The sequence below is a fragment of the Oncorhynchus keta genome, chromosome 28, assembly GCF_023373465.1.
Source record: "Oncorhynchus keta strain PuntledgeMale-10-30-2019 chromosome 28, Oket_V2, whole genome shotgun sequence".
NCBI lineage: Eukaryota > Metazoa > Chordata > Actinopteri > Salmoniformes > Salmonidae > Oncorhynchus > Oncorhynchus keta.
In genome coordinates this window covers 25,520,259-25,543,805 of record NC_068448.1, presented here as the reverse complement: position 1 = coordinate 25,543,805, position 23,547 = coordinate 25,520,259, and the positions used below count along the sequence as shown (strand labels likewise).

The following is a 23,547-nucleotide window of genomic DNA, read 5'->3' as shown; positions in this document are numbered from 1 at the left end:
AGAAATGGTGGGTGAAGGCTGATGTTTTGAACATCCTTGCGAACTCTCTCTTCTGGTGCCGTGGAGCTTTCACACGCAGTCATATTGGCAGATGTGTGCGATAATCAGACTGCACGGTGGCTGATTTTCAGACAAATTAAATGTCAGGGGGAAACCGGGGAGTGGGACGACTCCAGTGTTTGAAAAGCTGAGGCAACCATACATTATTAAAGGCATAGTGCAGTCAAAAACGTGATTTCCCTGTGAAATTGGGAAAATTATGATCATGCCCTTTTAGTGTAAGAGCTGTTTAAAAAGACCGCCTGAAATTTTTGCCTGTTTTGGTGGGATGAAATTTTGGCCTGCCTGGTGACACCACCAGACGATAAATGAGTTAATAGACCAACAAGAAAGAGAGTTCCAAACCTCTCTGGCAATAACAGCTAGTTTTCCCCTTCCCATTAAGACCACTCACAGGCCGTCCTAGCAAAATTCTTGCTTGAGAAATTGATATTTGCTAACAGGCTATTTTTGTTTCTTTTTGACCATTTGAATTGAAAACAATCACAGTAAGGTACTTAATTGTTACCCAGAAAGTATTTGATATTGAGATAAAAATGGCTGCATTGGACCTTTAACAGCTTCTTCCCCCCCTTCTGCCATTTCTAAGAGCTTCACACTGAGATTTGAGTTGAGAGGTAAAGTTTCTGAACTTCACAGAGGAGTGGGGGAAACAAAGTGAGAGAGCAGATATATAGTAGAGGTATTAAACTGAACAATGACGAAGCTGCAAAGTAAAGTGTCAGTCCACTAACTCTTATGGACAAGCAGAGAGGGTGCTAGGTTTCAACGTTTGGGATAAAAAAAGACTGATTTCTCTTTACTTTTCATTATTCTGTAGTCTATATAGTGTATGATTTTGAAGTATGCCCTATCTTTCCAGAGAACAGTTCAATGAAGCCTTTACAGAGTTCCACTTCCAAATGGTGTCCCTTATTACAAATATGGACATATAATGGGGAATTCAGAGTGAAATTATTCAAGCTATTGCATTGGTGGTAATAATAGTCCCCTAGCAGCCCAGCTCTCACCCCCTGATTGAGAAATGTGAGTAATCAGACTTTAATGACTGTGATAATGAATCTAGTAGCGACCCATCCGTCGTCACACGTTAATGGGATTTTCCCTGAGGTCACAGCTTCAATAGCTAATTATTAACATTGGCTTATGTGCCAGAAGCGCCACGCATTGGTCAAACAGTCCATTCTTTTCGCTCTGCAACTATGTCACTGCCTTTGCCTTGCTTCCTCTCATGCCATTGATCTCTGTGTTTCATTATGATCTATGAATGCTTGGAGAGGTGAGTGAGGGTATTTCCAATGCTACCGATACTAACTCTGCATTGTTTCATTAGCCAAGAGAGGGTCGCCTGTGGTCATTCGAATTACTCTGACACAAAATGTTTCAACTCCTGGCCAGGCTAGGTAATATGAGTGGAATTACTGGGGGCTGTGCTAATAGGTGCAGATTGATGGAGATGTAGCCAGGTCTAGCAGAGACCTTTGTTCTGTGTTTGCTTTGTTTTATTGGTCATGTTTACACTGTCCATGGTACAGTCTGCTGGGCAGAGGCACCCTGTGGATAAAACCTGTGTTATTTTTCCTGAGTGCTTAGCTTATCTCTCTTGGAGCTTGTTTTTGTATTTATTCAGAATGCTATTCTGTTATAAAGGCTGTTGTAGTTGACTAACACTCATATTGAATCACCGGGTTTTCATGGCTCCATAGCCACACCTGTAGAGAGACAGGACCTCAGGCTGGTGATATGGTGACTGGTCTGGGATGATGTTTGTGGAAATGGCTATTTTCATACCACCATAAATCACAGGCAGGATTGAGGTCTGGATGACAACAGTGATCTTTCTCAATGGTTTACTGAAATACCAAAGGGGAAATGAATTGATGGGAACGTTGCCATTCACACCCAGGTCTCTGTTCTTCGGCTGGAGGAAAGGATTGGGATGGTCACCTGCATTGACATGAATTGTAATTTGAGTGTTTGTCTCCGTATCCGGAAAGTATGATACCCCTAAAATGACAACTTATTTGTTGCCATGTTCATGGCCAAATCAATACTCGCCACAAACTGTTTTTGACCTCTGTCCAGCCCACCTTGTCCTGCCTTGACTCGCAACACATTCTCATGTTAATGCTATTACTTCTCTGTAGAACCACAGGACATGATAGGCCAAATTGGCCTCTGGGCATTACGTAGGATTTGGTATGTAAATTTGTATCCCTCCTTTTAGTATCATAAATGATGTTACGTTACAATAGAGGGTCATGTGATACCACACTGTCATGCTCTGTGCTGTAGAATAGCAGCATGTATTTAGACATACAGTATGTGACGCAATACAATATTGCAGTAGAGAAATAGAAAACTTGCATCATTCCCATCTGTAACATGCAAGTCAGCCATTTATTTGTAAGCCACTATATTTACAAGGTTTTAATCAATCAATTAGACCAGCGGATGATGAATATGGCAGGATTGGCAGAACTAGAGCCAACACAGAATTTGGCCAACCAACCAGTATCATCCCACTATTAATTACAGTAAGTGTGCTGTGAGTTGGGACCATTTTGTATGATTAAGTCAAGAAAGAAAACAGGATACATACACACGGCATAAGTGCATACCAAAATTCAATTCAATCAAAACAAATATTGGTAGCTAAGTATTCATGTAATCATCAGTTAAAATATAAGCATCTTGTTAGGAGTTGCTGGGGCTTAGATCAATTCAAGAGATCAACTTCTTGATAATCCATAACCTTCCCCATGGTTGATTCAACGTTGTTTCCACGTCGTTTTAATGAAAGTACGTCGAACCAACATGGAATAAATGTTGAATTGACATCTGTGCTCAGTGGGTTGGGTCATATAGGCTGCTGAGCATTGATCAAGGTTCTCTAGTTAATGTTCACTACATTTCATTAATATTCTAATAATACCTCACTGTTTTCTCCAGAAATAAGTACAGTGTAATATATTTTCCCGTAGAATACAAAGGGAGCTTTAGGATAAGCAGTGTCTGTACAAATGGAGCAGCATGCCATGAGGTTTAATTAAGTCCCCGGCTCTCCCATGTTAATATAGAGGGATTATTAATCAGAATGTGACTTTACAGGTGAGCCAAACAGAGCCTGAGGAGTTTGTATATCAGTCCCGTCCCCCTGGGGTTATGACATCAAACTACACAGCGATAGCTCGTCTGAATGATTATGTAGCCATTTACACTCGTACCCGTATATGGGTTGGAAATGGCAGATTTGGGCACTAATACTGTAAGTGCCTAAATTGGAACGTAGTGGCTGTACATTAACATGGAATACATGGCATCAGAGCTCTGGCTCTGCGTTTCACAGCGTTGTATTGGTTTTGACTGATAGCCGTTCTGGACTTGAACACCACACACGACAAGAAGTTGCCCCCATCCCTCCCTGTAATTGGGCAACTTTTGCAACTAAACATGTTGTCTGAGTAAGGGAAATGCTGTACATTTTGATGTCTCTGTGTATTTTGAAAGATGACATGTAGAGGATGATAATAAATACTGCTTTGATGTCATACAAGCAAGCCAAACACAAATGTGCACTTCACATTTCCATATCATAACACTCATGTCATATACATTGTCAACATTTATGATCACTATGTTTGATGTACAGTTACAAGATGATTTGGCGTCACACCCTGGATTGTTCTGAACAGAAAAGGCCTATGTTTGTTTATTGTGAAGAACATTTGTAACGGTATTCACACCTAAATGCACTGATGACTCCTTTCTATGCACACCAAAATTACAATCTGCTCCCTGAATTGCCTTGTGAAAAGCCTAACACTGTAAGATCATATTTTATAACTTAGCTAGTCATGTTGGCAATAGAACAAGCTTTCATATCATGCCCACCTGACCCAGATTCTTCTAATCATAAAAGTGCTTTGAAATTGCCACTTGAAGACACCAGTTAGTCCTCTCACTCAAACCCTTGTCATTTATTTGTCTTATGTTGCACTATTTTCTGTGAATATTCATATCCTGTTACTGAATGTATCCAGTGTATTTTCTGATTTCAATATCAGTAAATGCGGCAAAATATACAGGAAATGTAAAACGCACATACAATCATCAGTAATGTGAAGACTCAGACTTATTTCAGGGGAACTGTTGTGTACCTCTGATCTAATCATTTTCCCATTATCTCCAAACTGTTCCCTTTCAATTGCTACAATGGTTATGCATATGCTTTTCATGTTCTTTAACAGGCAGCATGCCAAGAACGTCTTCCTATTCTAGAGGTAAATCTATATAATTGTCAGAATATACAGTAGCAGTCAAAAGTTTGGACACACCTACTCATTCCAGGGTTTTTCTTTATTTTTACTATTTTCTACATTGTAGAATCATAGTGAAGACATCAAAACTATGAAATAACCCATATGGAGTCATGAAGCAACCAAAAAAGTGTACAAAAATTCTAAATATATTTTATATTTGAGATTCTTCAAAGTAGCCACCCTTTGCCTTGATGACAGCTTTGCACACTCTTGGCATTCTCTCAACCAGCTTCATGAGGTAGTCACCTTTCAATTAACAGGTGTGCCTTGTTAAAAGTTCATTTGTGAAATGTCTTTCCTTCTTAATGTGTTTGAGCCAATGTGTTGTGTTGTGTCTACCCCTCTATGTTGTGACATAGGGTGTATACAGAAGATAGCCCCATTTGGTAAAATACCAAGTCCATATTATGGCAAGAACAAAGAGAAACATTACTTTAAGACATGAAGGTCAGTCAATGTGGAACATTTCAACAACAACATTTCAACAAACATCAAGCGCTATGATGAAACTGGTTCTCATGAGGACCGCCACAGGAAAGGAAGACACAGAGTTACCTCTGCAGAGGATATGTTCATTACAGTTACCAGCCTCAGAAATTGCAGCCCAAATAAATGCTTCACAGAATTCAAGTAACAGACACATCTCAACATTTCAGAGGACACTGCATGAATTAGGGCTTCATGGTCAAATTGCTGCAAAGAGACTACCCCCAAAGGACACCAATAATAAGAAGAGACTTGCTTGGGCCAAGAAACACAAGGAATGGACATTAGACCTGTGGAAATATGTCCTTTGGTCTGATGAGTCCAAATGTGAGATTTTTTGCTCCAACCGCCGTGTCTTTGTGAGACGCAGAGTAGGTGAACGGATGATCTCCACATGTGTGGTTCCCACCGTGAAACGTGGAGGAGGAGGTGTGATGGTGTGGGGCTGCTTTGCTGGTGACACTGTTTGTGATTTATTTAGTATTCAAGGCACACTTAACCAGCATGGCTACCACAGCATTCTGCAGCGACACGCCATCTCATCTGGTTTGCGATTAGTGGGACTATCGTTCGTTTTTCAACAGGACAATGACACAACACACCTCCAGGCTGTGTAATATTTGACCAAGAAGGAGAGTGAAGGAGTGCTGCATCGGATGACCTGGCCTCCTCAATCACCTTTCCTCAACCCAATTGAGATGGTTTGGGATGAGTTGGACTGCAGAGTGAATGAAAATTGCTCAGCATATGTGGGAACTCCTTCAAGACAATTGGAAAAGCATTCCAGGTGAAGCTGGTTGAGAAAATGCCACGAGTGTGCAAAGCTGTCATCAAGGCAAAGGGTGGCTAATTTGAAGTATCTAAAATATGAAAGCACTGTTTTGCTTACTACATGATTCCATATGTGTTATTTGATCGTTTTGATGTCTTCACTACATCACGTTTGGGAAGACCCAGATGCAGACAGTGTCGAAGTAACAAAAGTGTATCACTAGAACAGGGGCAGGCAAAACAACAGGTCAAGAGCAGGCAGAGGTCAGTAATCCAGATCAAAGTAAAAAAAAAAACAGAAGACAGGCAGGCTCAGGGTAGACAGAATGGTCAAAACTGGGAAAAGTTGAAAACAGGAACTATAGAAAAAGACAGGAGCAAGGGGAAAACCGCTGGTAGGCTTGACAGACAAAACAAACTGTCAACAGACAAACAGAGAACACAGGCATAAATACACTGGGGATAATGGGGAAGATGGGCGAGGGGGGTGGAAACAAGGGGGGTGGAGGGGGGTGGAAACAAGCACAAAGACAGGTGAAACAGATCAGGGTGTGACACACTATTGTTCTACAATGTAGAAACTAGTAAAAAGTAAAGAAAACCCTTGAATGATTAGGTGTCCAAACTTTTGACCGGTACTGTACATGCCACCAAATTAGTTGTAGTTTACTATAGATGTTGACATTTAGCTATTTCCTCTGTTGTGATGAGCTCCACTGAATTTGCAGGAATGGATAGTCTTTACAGAAGCGCATTATATAATGTTATAGGTTATCACCCAAAGAAACCATTTACTGTAAATTAATGGATGTGTGCTACTACTGTAGATGTGTATTCACAATTTTCAAAGGACAAAGATTACTGTGAGAATTTAGGACTGAGCTATAATGCTATACAAAATAGAAATGTGGAAAAGATGGAAATAAAGTGATTTTGTGACTAGTCAATTGTAAAACTCTCCAAAAGTCTGTTTCCTCCAGTAAGCTCCCTTTGGCACAGAGTTCCCTTTCCCCAGAGAAGGAATCATGAATCGTGAACAATAATAAGCAGGAGATCATTTTCCTATGAGGGAAATAAGTGTAAAAGCATTTAATCTCAGTGGCTTGGAAGAACTCCAACCTCATCAGAGGAGCACATTTATTTTGGACTCTGAATGCATTCCCTTTAATTTCACGCTTAATGCCCTGATACCAGCCAGAAGAGAAAATATAGCGTTTCATTTTCCGTCAAGAGTTACTAACAGAGAGAATGTAAGTGCCACACACAAAGGAGAGAGAAGAAGAAAAAGTTTATTTTAGAGGTTATTTTTTTGGCATTTGTTTACTTCACTTGTCTTAGATGTTTTTTCCTCTGCTTTAGAAGGGGTATAACTGATGTTTGCTCTGTCTGCTGTGTCAGATATAATATGAAGAGATTGACTTTGAGGGCATTCCACTTTTGTGTGCCATTCATATTCCTCTGTGTTGTCTGGCCTGTTGATTCCTCCATGGTGTTGGGTCTTAAAACCTCTTAGATGTAAAGTCCCCTGTTTAGGGGACCTGCGTGGTTCTGGTTCCAACCGACATTTCCGCTTATACATCGATCTGTGGACACTGTAATCGAAATGGCTTGCATTGAGCAATAGCCCTGGTTCCCACAGACACAGCAGCATGTATTCTGAGCCTGTAGGATGTGAAATCTGAAACCACTTGAAGCTGGGATGTCCCTCCTACCATTTAATTCGTTCTTCCGACTGTCCATCAACTCCTGGCTGAACCCTATGTCACAGCCACTGACAAACCATTACATTGTAGCACATCCAGAGATCGAAACATAGCTATTCATCTAAAATAATTCATACATTAAAATAAATAAAAACATTGTGAGTTCCTACCAAGTTCAAGAAGCTAAGCTAGAGCTCTGTGAGACGTTCACAGCGACAAGGGCAGACATTTTGATCAAGAGAGACACTGAGAAATAGGCACATTTCTAAACACAAACATACAAATATGTAGTTGACAGTTATAAGAAAGGTGAAGTCTTATAGTTAGTCATTTTATAATTTGATTATACTATATTTAGAAAGTATACAGGTATAAGTAATTTCAAGCTTTATTCATACAGTTTTGTTGAATAAGAAATACATTGTATAAAATATTTTAGATTTGTATCATATGTGTACTGTCTACTTGAGTTTGTGTCCTCAAAAGTGACTACACATCAGCAAGTTAGAACTATTTTCACCAGAAAGGTGAGATTTGAACATTTCTTGGGAGTATGCAGCATTAATAGTTATTGTTTATGGCCCTCTTATGATAAATAATTACTTTTGTGGATTACGCAGATAACATTTTCGATTACATTTAGTCTAATTTAACTGGTTTTAAAAAACAATTAACAGTTTGGAGTTTTTCTTCATTCCAGCTAGCTGCCTGAAGGATAGTTGAAATGTTCTATATAAATTCCCCTTAGAGCAGGAAATCTCATCAACAAAGCAAAGACGGTTCTGCCAAGTTGCTCTGCGGAGTTATTCGAGGAAGGAAAGAGAGGAAGGCTCCACACCACTCTTTCACTTGAGTATCTTACCTAGTTATTTTCACATGACTTAATTTTGCTCATTGTAGCTTTGTCAACGATGTGTGTGTTTTCTATACCTGTTCGCTCCTTTCCTTGTAGGGTCTCCCCACCTCTTGCCTGCAACCCTTCTAATTTAGTATACCCTCCGCACACAACCCATGTGGAATTCCTGGTCTCCAGAAACGTTTGGAACTGCTGATCAGCGGTCCAGAACACAGAGTTCATCGCAGCCTATGCTGCCCTTCAGTTCTTAGACTTTTTGGCCCTGACGGAGACATGGATCACCCCAGAGAACACTGCTACTCCAGCTGCTCTCTCTTCATCTGACTACCTGTTCTCTCGTAGTCCGAGAGCATCTGGTTGTCACGGTGGTGGCTACTCATTGAGATTTTATATTTTCTCCCTCACTCACCTGTCCATCTTCACATTTGAATTCCATCTGGCGCCCATCAGGTACCCTTAGAGAGTTCCTCAATGAGCTTGACACTGGTTTTAAAAAATAAGCTAATTTCCTGAAGATGACTCACTTCTCTTTGTATTGATTAACTTCAACCTCCTGACATCTACACTCGCAAAAAAAAATCTACATTTTCTGTCCCCTCCTTGCCTCGTTTGACTCCTTGCCACTCTTTCTCCAACTCACAAGGCAGGCAATACGCTTGACCTCATCTTTAATAGAAGCTGTTTGCCTACAAATCTCACTGCAACACCCCTCCAGGTCCCTGTTTCCTTTTCTATCTATCTCCCTATCCTCTAACCCTACCCACTCAGAGCCCCTACCCAGATGGTCATGCGCCATTGCATTCTTCGCTCTCTATCTCCCACTACTTTCTCCTCTTCTATCCTATCATCTCTCCCTTCTGCTAAATCGCTCTTCCTCCTGTCTCCTGATTCTGCCTCTTCGACCCTACTCTCCTCACTTTCTGCAACCTATGACTCACACGGTCCCCTTTCCTCTAGGCCGGCTCGGCCCTCCCACCCTGTTCCGTGGCTGAGTGACTCATTGCGATCTTATAGAACAGGGCTGCGGGAAACTGAGTGACAATTTAGGAAAACCAAACTTCCGGAGGACCTATCATCCTTTCACCTCCTCCTTGCTATCTTCCCTTTCTCTGTATCCGCTGCTAACACCATTTTCAAAATGTTAAGATTCTGCCTCTAACCCTAGGAAACTCTTTTCCACCTTCTCCTAACTCCTTAGTCCTTCACTCCTCCCCCTACCTCCCCTCCAACTTTGTCAACCACTTTGAAAATAAACTACCCTGCGCCTTGACCTCTTTCTCCCCTCTCACTCTAGGTGAAATCCTGCAAACACCCCTAAAAAAACTAGCCTTTTACAAACTAACACTCGCACCCCCAGTAGCACGGACTTTGCAGATAGTTCCTTTATTGTGGTAAAATGTACTTACTATGACATGTGGTTGTCTCACCTAGCTATCTTAAGATGTATGCACTAACTTTAAGTCGCTCTGGATAAGAGTGTCTGCTAAATGACAAAAATATAAATGTAAATCAATGACGGCATTACCAGATTTTCTCCCCAGATGAATTGTTTTTGATTTCTGCTGTCAACAGACACCATGGGTTTTTGCCCATGTACAGTGCCTTCAGAAAGTATTCATACCCCTTGACTTATTCCACGTGTTGTGTTACAGCCTGCAATCAGAATGTATTAAATTGTTTTTTAAATTCTTGCCCATCTACACACAATATCCCATAATGACAAAGTGAAAACATGTTTTTAGACATTTTGACAAATGTGTTGAACATTTTATACAGAAATAACTCATTTACATATGTGTTCACACCCCTGATTCAATGCATGTTAGAATCACCTTCGGCAGTGATTACAGCTGTGAATCTTTCTGGGTAAGCCTCTAAGAGCTTTGCACATCTGGATTGTACCATATTTGTCAAACTGGTTGTTGATCATTGCAAGATAACAATAGTCATGTTTTGGCTGTGCTTAGTTCCATTCCGTTTCTTTTTTATCCGGAAAAACTTCCCAGTCTTTTACGATTACAAGCATACCCATAACATGATGCAACCATCACTATGCTTGAAATATGGAGAGTGGTGCTCAGTAATGTGTTGTATTGGATTTACCTCAAGCATAACGCCATGTATTCAGGACATAAAGTGAATTGCTTGCCATATTTTTTGCAGAATTACTTTTGTGCCTTATTGCAAACAGGATGCATGTTTTGGAATATTTTTATTCTGTACATGGTTCATTATTTTCAATCTGTCAATTAGGTTAGTATTGTAAAGTAACTACAATGTTGTTGATCCATCTTCAGTTTTCTATTACAGGTATAAAACTCTGTAACTGTTTTAAAGTCACCATTGGCCTCTTGGTGAAATCCCTGAGCAGTTTCCTTTCTCTCCAGCAACTGAGTTAGGAAGGATGCCTGTATCTTTGTAGTGACTGGGTGTATTGTATTAATTTATTTCATTTGTGGAAAAATGTTGTATATTTTATGTAATTAGTGTAAACTATATGCTAGCTGTAATACTAGCCAAAGAATGTTAAGTAGCCTGTCATTTTTCTCCAAAAACTGTAGAAGCGTCATTTCCATCACAAACTCAACTGTTGTGGAAATGACAGAACGTGGTAGAAATGACAAAAATCCATTATCTTATTAGTTGTAACTTTCTTTTTTTTAAACTTTAGGCTTATTTAATGTTTTAAGTTAATTTAATCCAGAACATGTTACAAAAAACTAGTAATATTTTTCTTTGTTTTTAGAAGATGCCACATAAAACAGCACAGAGATCACAGACATATAGAAATAAAATAAAAAGATATCCTATATGATACCAGGAACATCTGCAAAAAGACAGGGAGAGATACTGGAAGAAAAAAGAAAAGGGAGAAGTGAAATTGTCACGTTCTGACCATAGTTCTTTTGTGTTTTCTTTGTTTTAGTGTTGGTCAGGATGTGAACTGAGTGGGCATTCTATGTTGTGTGTCTATGTGTAGTGTTTGTGTCAGCACTATTGTTTATTAGCTTCACGGTTGTCATTTTGTTGTTTTGTAGTGTTCAGTTTTTTCAATTAAAATGACGAACACTTACCACGCCGCATCTTGGTCCTCCTCTCTATCTCCAGACGACATCCGGGACAGAAATCTATCTCTGAGCTTACAAAGCGAGAACAAAGAAGCAAGAGAAGGTAGCGGAAATGCAATGGAATAGAAGACAGACTTTAAAGAGAACAGATGCAATGGACACCTACCTATCAAGCAACACACCACCTCAGTCACCAGATAACTTGCAGCCAGAACATGAGGCCAACATACCTGCCCCTAACTTGCCTACCCCTGATGTACGCTCTGATACCCCTTCCTAATCGTCTGCAACAGGAATGAGTAGTCGAATACCTGCTGGAAGGAAAAAGGTTGGAAGAGGTGGCTCAAAAACATGCAGAGATCTTTTCATGACAAATGTCAAACTTGATATTGCTTTGTGGAAAACTGAGAAATACAAAAAAGGTATGATTGACTGATGAAGTAAATGGAGAGACAAGCTTCCCCAAAGACCAAGACAAAACAGCAAATGAAGGGAACTTCAAAAAACTTGAGAAGGATTTTATAGTTTCAAAATGCTATCGTTGCGGAGTTAAAGTATCAAAAAATGTGCAGTGCCAAGGACAAACAAGTGTCTTCAAAAATGCTCAGAAGCAACATCCTGAGAAAGTATGGCCTGGTCAAAGCCGCAAACAGAGAATTTGGTTTTCAACATAAGCAATGAGAGCAAATGAAAACAGCCCAACAAGTCTTCAATGCTCCAGGATAAAGCAATGTAACAGAATTAGCACAGCCACAGAAGAGAAAATCACTAGATTATATGAACGTCATGACAACATTAGAGCAACAACAAGGAAAAGGGACTATGAAGCTACATCAGTTAAAGTTGTGGGTTATTTTATGTCAAATCTCACATTTGTTATACAAACATATTATCACTACACTCTGTATCACTAGACTATGCTGTCATTACATATTTTGAATCTGCATAACTTTTAGAATTTCCTGTGTTTCCAGATCATCACCCACAGTCCAGGAGAGATAACTTGGGCGATACTCAGTTGCTTCTGGTCCTTTCCACATCACTGCAGCTGTTTCAGCCCACAGACCGTGACTCTGGTTGAAAAATCAGAGTCAGACAAAAATGGAAAATCCAACACATCTCACAGCGCCTTCCAGCCTATTGAAGATCTAAGTGAAGCATTGATCGGAAAGTGGTGAGTGGTGGAGCATAATCAGGACGTTTACCCTGGCATCGGGCAATGTGTTTACGCAGAGTGGTGCTCTTGTGAAAACCTTGAGTCGCATTGGCCCCAACCGCTTTTTGGGGATGATGAGAGATAGCGTCATAAGGTACAGACCACAGCATGTGCTTGGACTTGTCCCTGAGCCCCATCCAGTTACCAAAAGGCACATGGAGCTGGATGCCTTGGTCTGGGAGGAACTAAGCCTTGAAAACTCACTATACAGTACATACAAAGCAGGACATACAATCATACATTAAATAAAACATGTGCAGCTCTCAATTAACTCTTCCCTCAACATATAGTGCATTCGGACCTCCTTCACTATTTCCACATTTTGTTATGTTACAGCCATAATCTAAAATAAATTGTTTTCCTCATCAATCTACCCACAATACCCTATAATGACAAGGCAAAAACAGGTTTTCAGAACAGAAATACCTTATTTACATAACTATTCAGACCCTTTGCTATGAGACTCAAAATTGAGCTCAAGTGCATCCTGTTCCCATTGATCATCCTTGAGATAGTTCCACAATTTGATTGGAGTCCACATGTGGTAAATTCAATTGATTGGATATGATTTAGAAAGGCACACAATTGTCTACATAAGGTCCCACAGAGCAAAAATCAAGCCATGAAGTCGAAGGAATTGTCCATAGAGCTCTGAGACCGGATGTGTCGAGGCACGGATCTGGGGAAGGGTACCAAAAAATGTCTGCAACATTGGAGGTCCCCAAGAACACAGTGGAATCCTAGATCCTCTTCCTAGAGCTGGACGCCCAGGGAGGTGACCAAGAACCCAATGGTCACTCTGACAGAGCTCCAGAGTTCCTCTGTGGAGATGGGATAACCTTCCAGAAGGACAACCATCTCTGCAGCACTCCACCAATCAGGCATTTATGGTAGAGTGGAGTTTGCCAAGAGACACCTAAAAGACTCTCAGACCATGAGAATCAAGATTCTCTGGTCTGATGAAACCAAGATTGAACTATTTGGACTGAATGCCTAGAGTCACGTCTGGAGGAAACCAGGCACCGCTTATCACCTGGCCAATAATATCTCCATAGCATGATGCTGCCACCCCCATCCCTGGGGTGAAGCATGGTGGTGGCAGCATCATGCTCTGGGGATATTTTTCAGCGGCAGGGACTGGGAGACCAGTCAGGATCAAGGGAAAGATGAACGCAGCAAAGTACAGAGAGATCCTTGATGAAAACTTGCTCCAGAGCGCTCAGGACCTCAGACTGGGAGCGAAGGTTTACCTTCCAATAGGACAACGACCCAAGGCACACACCCAAGACAACACAAGAGTGGTTTTGGGACAAATCTCTGAATGTCCTTGAGTGGCCCAGCCAGAGCCCGGACCTGATCCTGATCGAACATCTTTGGAGAGACCTGAAAATAGCTGTGCAGCGATGCTCCCCATCCAACCTGACAGAGCTTGAGAAAATCTGCAGAGAAGAATGGGAGAAACTCCAAAAATACCGGTGTGCCAAGCTTGTTGCGCCATACTCAATAAGATTTGAGGCTATAATCACTTCTAAAGGTGCTTCAACAACGTTCTACTTAGCTAACATGTGGAATTGTTTTAACATGGTCATACCATGGACCATTAACTATTTGTTTTGGAATTGTAGGACCCAATTGAATTTGGCCATACTGCTATTAACCCATAGAAACACATTGAATAACACATTCATACATGGCAAAACATTTAGTAAAAACAATTATCAAAAATAAGTATTTGAGCGATATAAGACAGCTCAGTGGAATGACCGGTATACCTTTAACATGGAAATGCCCTATTTAATTCCATTTATTTTTGCCCGGTACTGGGTTACCTTCAGACGTGTCTTGCAAGGCTTGTGGGCATTGTAGCGCAAAAAGAGGCATGTTCTAGGGTTGAATGGCTGGAACCCTGCTCAGGCGTTTATTTTACCCATGGTACGTCAGGTTAGCTTAAAGAGAAAGACTGATGAGGATTTATTATTATGCTCATTCCATTTTTTCGCGGCCAAGGATATCGACTTGGATATCGACTTGTAGTCCCTGCTGTGTTGCAACACCCCAGTAATTTGGTGGATTGTCACAATTAGACTTGTATACAAAATGTATTGTTGTGTGAAGTAGTTTTGGATGGACATCCATCAAGTTGCTGTTGCTTTGGCTGTAGATTTTTGGGGAACTCTTTCTGTAGTAGGTTAGGGAAATGCTCCCCTAACCTGCAATGAAAATCACTTTGCATCGAAGTACCATAAAAAGAGTGTGTCCCGTCGATTTTTACAAATTTAATTTATTTCTAAATTGACAGATTGCAATCCAAACACAAGTCAAAGTACTGTATGGAGTGCTTTCTGCCATCTTCGTATTTACATTCTTATTCGTTTTCAGCAGAGTAATACCTGAAGGAGAACGAATGAGACATTGATTTAGGCCCTCTAGGGTAGTTAGTTATTTTTTACTGGAGCGAAAGTGGGACCAGCCCCACCCATAACCCTGGCTGCCAATCTATTCCTATCAATAGACATTATGCTTTCTATAAATCTCGCTTCTGAAATCAATAGACATAAAATATCATCATCACTTGCACATCCCCAAGCAGTACAAGCTCAAACTGCAGGTAGTATATCACAGTGAAAACTATTCTAGCTGTGTACACATCTGGCTTTTAAACATCAGCTGAGAGAAGTAGTAACTGTTACTGAAAGAAATCAGCTTAAAACCGCATGATCATGCACGTTTTTCAGATTGTGCAATATCACTATAGTGCTTTGACAGTTTCAATCAACATACTGTCCACTCTAACCACTGAACTGTTTCAATCAAATGCATGATGAACCACATATATTAAAGGGGAAGTGAAGCATGTCTGGCAACTTAGGAATTTGGAATATGTAGATGTAGATGGATGGCTTGTTGGATTTTACAGAGCATGTTGCAGGTCTTGGTCACATGTTGAGGTCATCAATCATCCCTGACTTTGTTGTAGAATATAAGGTCGTTGTTTGCCGCCTCTGCTTGTTGACATGGATCCAAAGGTACACTGCTTGTCAGAAATATATTAAGATGGATAGTGTGTGTGTGTGTGTGTGTGTGCGTGCACTCACATTTGTGTGTCAAATAAAAAATGTCACAAAATTAAACCTTGGTATGTATGTCAGTCATCTGTCAGTCATCGTGTCAGTCATCATGTCAGTCATCATGTCAGTCATCTGTCAGTCATCATGTCAGTCATCTGTCAGTCATCTGTCAGTCATCATGTCAGTCATCTGGTATGTATGTCAGCCTTTCATGTAAGTTTCACCATGGTAATGAGCGAGCGGTCAGCTAACAGTCACCTTGTTGCACTACTGTATGTGGGGAGTTTATGAGTGTGACACATTCAGGACACTGTACTGACAGAATAACAGATGTATCCCTGTGTTCTTCTCCTAAGTGTGCTCAGAATAGGTTATCACAAAGGTGACTTGATGCTATCATAGATGAAGTAAAACATGGGGGAAAGAAGACACAAATTCTATTGACCGTGGTGATTAATGTTCAGACTCTCTGATGGTAGATGGCCTTATGACTAAAATCTAATGACTACTTATTAGCTGTAATTAGCCATTAAACGCATTAATCAGATCTATTGGCAACGTTTTAGTCCAGAACCACATGTACATATGAACTCATTAATAGTGTGAATAGCATTTTGAAGCGCTAACCTCTGCATCTACAGTATATATTCTCACAGGTGATTCAAACAAAAAATAATCAAATTACTAGTTCTTTGTCACATGCTTCTTAAACAGGTGTAGACTGACACTGATATGCTTACTTACGGCCCCTTCCCAACAATGCAGAGAGAAAAATATAGAAAGAAATAATAACTCAAAAATAAATACACAATGGGTAACGATAACTTGGCTATATACTTAGGGTTTGGGGTAGTACCAAGTCGACGTTCAGGGTTACGAGGTAATTGAGGTAGAAATGTACATATAGGTAAGGATAAAGTGACTAGGCAACAGGATAGATAAAAAAAAAACAGTAGCAGCAGCGTATGTGATGAGACAGAAGAGTTAGTTCAAAAAAGGGTCAATGCAGGTAGTCCGGGTAGCTAATTGGTTAACTATTTAACTATTTAGGAGTCTTATGGCTTGGGGGTAGAAGCTGTTCAGGGTCTTGTTGGTTCCAGACTGCATCCGTACCACTTGCTATGCGGTAGCAGAAAGAAAAGTCTGTGACTTGGGTGACTGGAGTCTTTGACAATATTTAGGAGCTTCCTCTGACACCGCCTGTTAGGGAGATCCTGGATGGCAGGGGGCACGGCCCCAGTGATGTGCTGGGCTGTACGTACTACCCTCTGTAGCACTTTGCGGCTGAATGTCAAGCAGTTGCCATACCAAGCGGTGATGCAGCCACTCAAGACGCTCTCAATGTTGCAGCTGTATTACTTTTTGAGGATCTGAGGGCCCATGCCCAATGTTTTTAGCCTCCTGAGGGGAAGGCAAGAAGGGTTTTCATGCCTTATTCATGACTGTGTTGTGTGTGTGTGAACCATGCTAATTCGTTAGTAATGTGGACACGTAAGAACTTAAAGCTCTCGACCCACTCCACTACAACCCCGTCAATGTGGATGGGGGCTTGCTCGGAACTCTGTTTCCTGAAGTCCACAATCAGCTACTTTGTCTTGTTGACGTTGAGGGAGAGGTTTTTGTCCTGCCACCACACTACCAGGTCTCTGACTTCCTTTCTATAGGCTCTCTCATCTTCGTCTGTGATCAGGCCGACCAACATCACGTCTTCAGCAAACTTGATGATGGCGTTGTAGTCGTGGGAGAAGAGGGAGTACAGGAGGGGACTAACCACACACCCCTGAGGGGCCCCTGTGTTGAGGATCAGCGTGGCAGATGGATGTGTTGTTACCTACCCTTACCACCTGGGGGCAGCCCGTCAGGAACAGCATTCTCACATAGGTGCTCCTCTTGTCCAGGTGGGAGAAGGCAGTGTGGAGTGCAATAAAGATTGTGTCATCTGTGGATCTGTTGGGGCAAAATGCGAATTGGAGTGGGTCCAGGGTGTCTGGGATGATGGTGTTGATGTGAGCCATGACCAGCCTTTCAAAGCATTTTGTGACTACAGATGTGAGTGCTACAGTCATTTAGACAGGTTACCTTCGTGTTCTTTGGAACAGGGACTATGAAACTTGAAACATGTTGGTCAGAAGAATTCAACTCTTACACTACAACGTCCGGAGCTTGCTGATTTTCTGTTCTACCTGATAATGAATTACACCTAACTGGGACACCAGTCTCAGCTGGCTTTGAGGTCCAGAGTTGAGTTTGAGGGATGTATGTATTACTGTCATGTTCTGACCTTTATTTTCCTTTGTTTTGTCTTTATTTAGTATGGTCAGGGGTGAGTTGGGGTGGGCAGTCTATGTTTTCTTCAGACGAAGAGGAGGAAATCTGCCGTTACAATTACAGACTGGGTCAGGGAGAGGTTGAAAATGTCTACTGAAACCCATGGACTCATTCTGTATGTTGAGATCCATGTCAACAACCTGGCAGGGAGAGCCACATCTCCCAAGGTCAATAAACTCCTTGAGGCTAAAAGAGGCTGATATTATGCTTGTTCCATAGCAACGGATGGAGAAACCTAGCTCACAGATGCTTTGTGTAGGAGACACACACACACACACGGCAAGAGATTGTAATGCAAGAATATGCAACTACAGAGTATATTATGGAGAGATGTCCTCCCTATCCACTGCAGAGGGACCTTAATGTTGGTTACATAGTTTGTTGAAGGATAGATTAGTTACATGCACAAGTGAATCAATGTATGAGTAATGTGCTGATGTAATTGCAATACATACATCCTTGTAAAAAAAAAAATGCACATCACATCTATTGATATTAAAAATGTCTTTGTGATGGACCAAAAGACCACAACAACCTTTTCCGTAAAGATATTTTGAATAGATCTGATGCTAGATTAATAATGACCTCTCACAACTCTCTTCTGTCTAATCAATTTCTCAGCTTTGACATACAGTCAGACATCTATATACTGCTGTAGTTTCACTGTTTAAATACACTCTAGTCTTCTCTTGTCTCAAACTTTATTAGTCACATGTGCCGAATACAACATGCGCCGAATACACATGCGCCGAATAGACCTTACAGTGAAATGCTTACTTACGAGCCCCTAACCAACAACGCAGTTTCAAAAAATACAAATAAGAATAAGAGATAAAAGTAACAAGTAATTAAAGAGCAGCAGTGAAATAACAATAGCGAGACTATATACAGGGGGGTACCGAGACTGAGTCAATGTGAGGGGGCACTGGTTATTTGAGGTAGTATGTACATGTAGGTAGAGTTATTAAAGTGACTATGCATAGATGACAACAGAGAGTAGCAGTGGTGTAAAGAGGGGGGGATGCAAATATTCTGGGTAGCCATTTGACTAGATGTTCAGGAGTCTTATGGCTTGGGGGTAGAAGCTATTTAGAAGCCTATTGGACCTAGACTTGGCGCTCCGGTACAGCTTGCTGTGCAGTAGCAGAGAGAAGAGTCTATGACTAGGGTGTCTGGAGTCTTTGACAATTATTAGGGCCTTCCTCTGACACAGCCTGGTATAGAGGTCATGGATGGCAGGAAGCTTGGCCCCAGTGATGTACTAGGCCATTTGCACTAGCCTCTGTATTGCCTTGCAGTTGGAGGCCGAGCAGTTGCCATACCAGGCAATGATGCAACACAGTCAGGATGCTCTCGGTGGTGCAGCTGTAGAACCTTTTGATGATCTGAGGACCCATGCCATATCTTTTCAGTCTCCTGAGGGGGAATAGGTTTTGTCGTGCCCGCTTCATTACTGCCTTGGTGTGCTTGGACCATGTTAGTTTGTTGGTGATGTGGACACCAAGGAACTTGAAGCTCTCAACCTGCTCCACTACAGCCCCGTCGATGAGAATGGGGGCGTGCTCGGTTCTCTTTTTCCTGTAGTCCACAATCATCTCCTTTGTCTTGATCACGTTGAGGGAGAGGTTGTTGTCCTGTCACCACATGGCCAGGTCTCTGAACTCCTCCCTATAGGCTGTCTCGTCATTTTCGGTGATCAGGCCTACCACTGTTGTGTCATCGGCAAATTGAATGATGGTGTTGGAGTCGTGCCTGGCCGTGCAGTCATGAGTGAACAGGTAGCACAGGAGGGGATGGGCCCACCGGCCAAACTCTCCCCTAACACAGACGACGATGGGCCAATAGTGTGCTATCCTATGGGACTCCCGGTCACGGCCGGTTGTGCCACAGCCCAGTAATGATCCCGGGTCTGCAGTAACACCTCTATCACTGAAATGCAGTGCCTTAGACCGTTGCGCCGCTAGGGAGGCCCTAACCCTTATTATAAGCAGTTGCTTATCAACATATAATCAGTTGCAACAAATAGTTGGTTGATAGTATGACCATCTTTTTATTTATCCTTTATTTTACTAGGTAAGTTGACTGGGAACACATTCTCATTTACAGAAACAGAAGGAATAGTTACAGGGGATGAATGAGCCAATTTTAAGATGGGGATGATTAGGTAACCATGATGATATGAATGTCAGATTGGGAATTTAGCCAGGACACCAGGGTTAACATCCCTACTGTTACAATATGTGCCATAGGATCTTTAGTGACCACAGAGAGTCAGGACACCCATTTAATGTCCCATCTGAATGACTGCTGCCCAACACAGGGCAATGTTCCCAATCACTGCCCTGGGGCATTGGGATATTTTTTTAGACCAGAGGAAAGGGTGCCTCTTACTGGCCCTCCAACACCACCTCCAGCAACATCTGGCCTCCCATCTAAGGTCTGACCAAGCCTCCAGTATTTATGCTGTAGTAGTTTGTGTCGGGGGGCTAGGGTCAGTTTGTTATATCTGGAGTACTTCTCCTGTCCTTTTCGGTGTCCTGTGTGAATCTAAGTGTGCGTTCTCTAATTCTCTCCTTCTTTCTTTCTCTCTCTCGGAGGACCTGAGCCCTAGGACCATGCCCCAGGACTACCTGACATGATGACTCCTTGCTGTCCCCAGTCCACCTGGCCATGCTGCTGCTCCAGTTTCAACTGACCTGAGCCCTAGGACCATGCCCCAGGACTACCTGACATGATGACTCCTTGCTGTCCCCAGTCCACCTGGCCATGCTGCTGCTCCAGTTTCAACTGTTCTGCCTTACTATTATTCGACCATGCTGGTCATTTATGAACATTTGAACATCTTGGCCATGTTCTGTTATAATCTCCACCCGGCACAGCCAGAAGAGGACGGGCCACCCCACATATGCTCTCTCTAATTCTCTCTTTCTTTCTCTCTCTCAGAGGACCTGAGCCCTAGGACCGTGCCCAAAGGACTACCTGACATGATGACTCCTTGCTGTCCCCGGTCCACCTGACTGTGCTGCTGCTCCAGTTTCAACTGTTCTGCCTTGTTATTATTCGACCATGCTGGTCATTTATGAACATTTGAACATCTTGGCCATGTTCTGTTATAATCTCCACCCGGCACAGCCAGAAGAGGACTGGCCACCCCACATAGCCTGGTTCCTCTCTAGGTTTCTTCCTAGGTTTTGGCCTTTCTAGGGAGTTTTTCCTAGCCACCGTGCTTCTACACCTGCATTGCTTGCTGTTTGGGGTTTTAGGCTGGGTTTCTGTACAGCACTTTGAGATATCAGCTGATGTACGAAGGGCTATATAAATAAATGTGATTTGATTTGATTTGATTTTACCATCTCTGCTTAGCTTCAGAAGCAAGCCAGCAGTGGGATGCAAGGTGGTATGCTGCTGGCCATCTAAAGATGGAAAATGCTGTGTTCTGCTAGTTTCCCCATCTTAGTGTATCAATACATGTATCTTTTAGGAATAGGTCATGGTTTTTAATATTTATTATACTCTATCTGTGATCATACACAGTTGCATGGTCAATTAATACTGACTTACAAAACCAACCTATTCAAAACAGATTATTATTTTGATGACTTTAGGAACAGGAAGCGAGGGGATCTGCCTTTTAACTGGACCAGGAGAGGTGGCATGACATTTAAGAAGAAGAATTATCACGTGGGATTATCAAGGTTAAGACCAGCTTTACCTTGTATCTCTTGGCTGATGGCTGAAGCCTTGTAGAATAGACAAATAAAGTCCTTTGTCTATGCCCTCTCTCCCTCCCTGTTTCCCATTGACCACAGACACATGTCAGGAACCTTCCTGTGGATTCTATTGAGTGTTACGAAAGGAATGTTTTCATATCATTGACATTCGCTTCGCTTGGCCAGTGGCATCTTTTGTGTTTTACTTCGCAGTGTATTTCTGGTTTGTCCTGCAGTGATATTTTATCTCCCATGCCCTTCCTCTCACAGATGGCCCTCTTTCTGTCACCTTGCTGCTCTCGCAGGCTTGACTGATGGGCTATTGAGCCAGGACAGACGGACACCCGGTGAAGGATTGCCCCTGCCAAGTGCTGACATAAACCCATTCAGCCCAGGGAAATGATAGATGCTAAATCTAATTTTAAACACCCCCAACTAAATTCCCCTCGACAGATGATCCAGCCGGCGATGGGGACACAGCTGTGGGATTCAGATAAGGTGTACAGTCACCTGTACCTCCCCAAACCCTGAAGAAGCAGGAGGCCATGAATGATCGATGTTACACAAAGAGGAGGCAGGGGAGAGACAGGGAAAAGTGGTTAGATAGATGAATTAGCAGATCAGGGTAGAGAGATACTTGTGGCTGCTATAGTAATTTGCTCCACATAACGTCCAAGCGCATTGAGTATTCAATCCAGAATCTGTGTTGTTTTTGATTCACACTTTTCCCCGAGAGTGTGCAGCTACACCAGTGGCCTTCATGCATAGCCAATGGGCTTAGGTCTAAGAGTCTCTCAGGTAGGTGTAGAGACGGGCTGTCTTAAGGTGCAATAATTCACAGCTGATGATGATTTATGGCTTAGTGGGTGCACTGATTAAATCACAGAGTGCCCGGTTGCATTACCGCATGATCTCTGTTTTATAAGGCTGTTGCCTGGCAACTAGGGCTGGGAATTGTCAGGGTCCTCACATTAAGATATTATCACGATACTTAAGTACCGATACGATATGTATTGTGATTTGTGACTCTGATTTTATTGCGAATATGTTCCAAACATATTGCTCACCATATGTCTGATGCAGAGGGACAAGAGAGAGCCATGATTTCTATAGTAATCTGCCTCAAATGAAGAAATATTGCTTATGTTCGAATCTGTTATGCTGTCTTTAAGGTGTTTCTCAGTTTCGTTATGTTATATGCATTTATTGAAAGAAAGAGAGAGAGCAGGGGTGTGTGTCTGTGTGTGTGACGTGTGTGTGTGTGTGTGTGTGTGTGTGTGTGTGTGTGTGTGTGTGTGTGTGTGTGTGTGTGTGTGTGTGTGTGTGTGTGTGTGTGTGTGTGCGTGTATGTGTGTATCTCTGACGTGTGTGTGTGTGAGAGAGAGTGAGAGAGTTAGAGGGAGAAGTAGAGGGGTCGAGAGGGGGAGAAGAAAATGTGAGTGAGAATAGGAAGAGAGAGAGATGTGGGTTGGCTATTTCTGCTTCAAATCTTATTATGGGATTTAAATCAATGCATCCTATAGTTCTAGCTTATAAGCATCCAAAAAATGAAAGTAATTAAGACCAGAAAGAACTTGGAATAATTTAATTATGTTTTAAAGTTTGGGAGAAACAAAACAAAATTCATCAAATAAAGTTTAGAATGTTACTTCCACCCACTACTGCAATTTATCACATTTAGAGAACAAATCAAGAGTAAGTGGAACCAAAGTAACTTTTCGCCATAGTTGTAACAAGAATGGACTCTTAATTGTCTCGTTGGAAGTCTGGCCATCCATCTATCCCTCGATTCATTGATTCTCAACCTGAGCTACTTTGGATAACTTTTTTGTCTTCATCAACATTTCAAATTCAATTGATTATGACAGAGATTTTAACCGAAGTATTCAAGTTGACATTTAGCAACAGAGCTTAGAATGCCCAGAAACATCCACAATGAAGCTCTTTCATTTACCTTAC

General features: G+C 41.8%; 1 long non-coding RNA gene across 1 annotated transcript; it reads left to right on the top strand.

Annotated features, from left to right (window-relative positions):
• The first annotated feature begins 1,214 nt into the window (after window positions 1–1,214).
• Window positions 1,215–22,830, top strand: LOC118360405 (uncharacterized). Its single transcript, XR_004820852.2, has 3 exons — window positions 1,215–1,339; window positions 12,241–12,440; window positions 20,476–22,830. It is a non-coding gene; the product is annotated as an uncharacterized LOC118360405 (long non-coding RNA).
• Window positions 22,831–23,547: the final 717 nt, after the last annotated feature.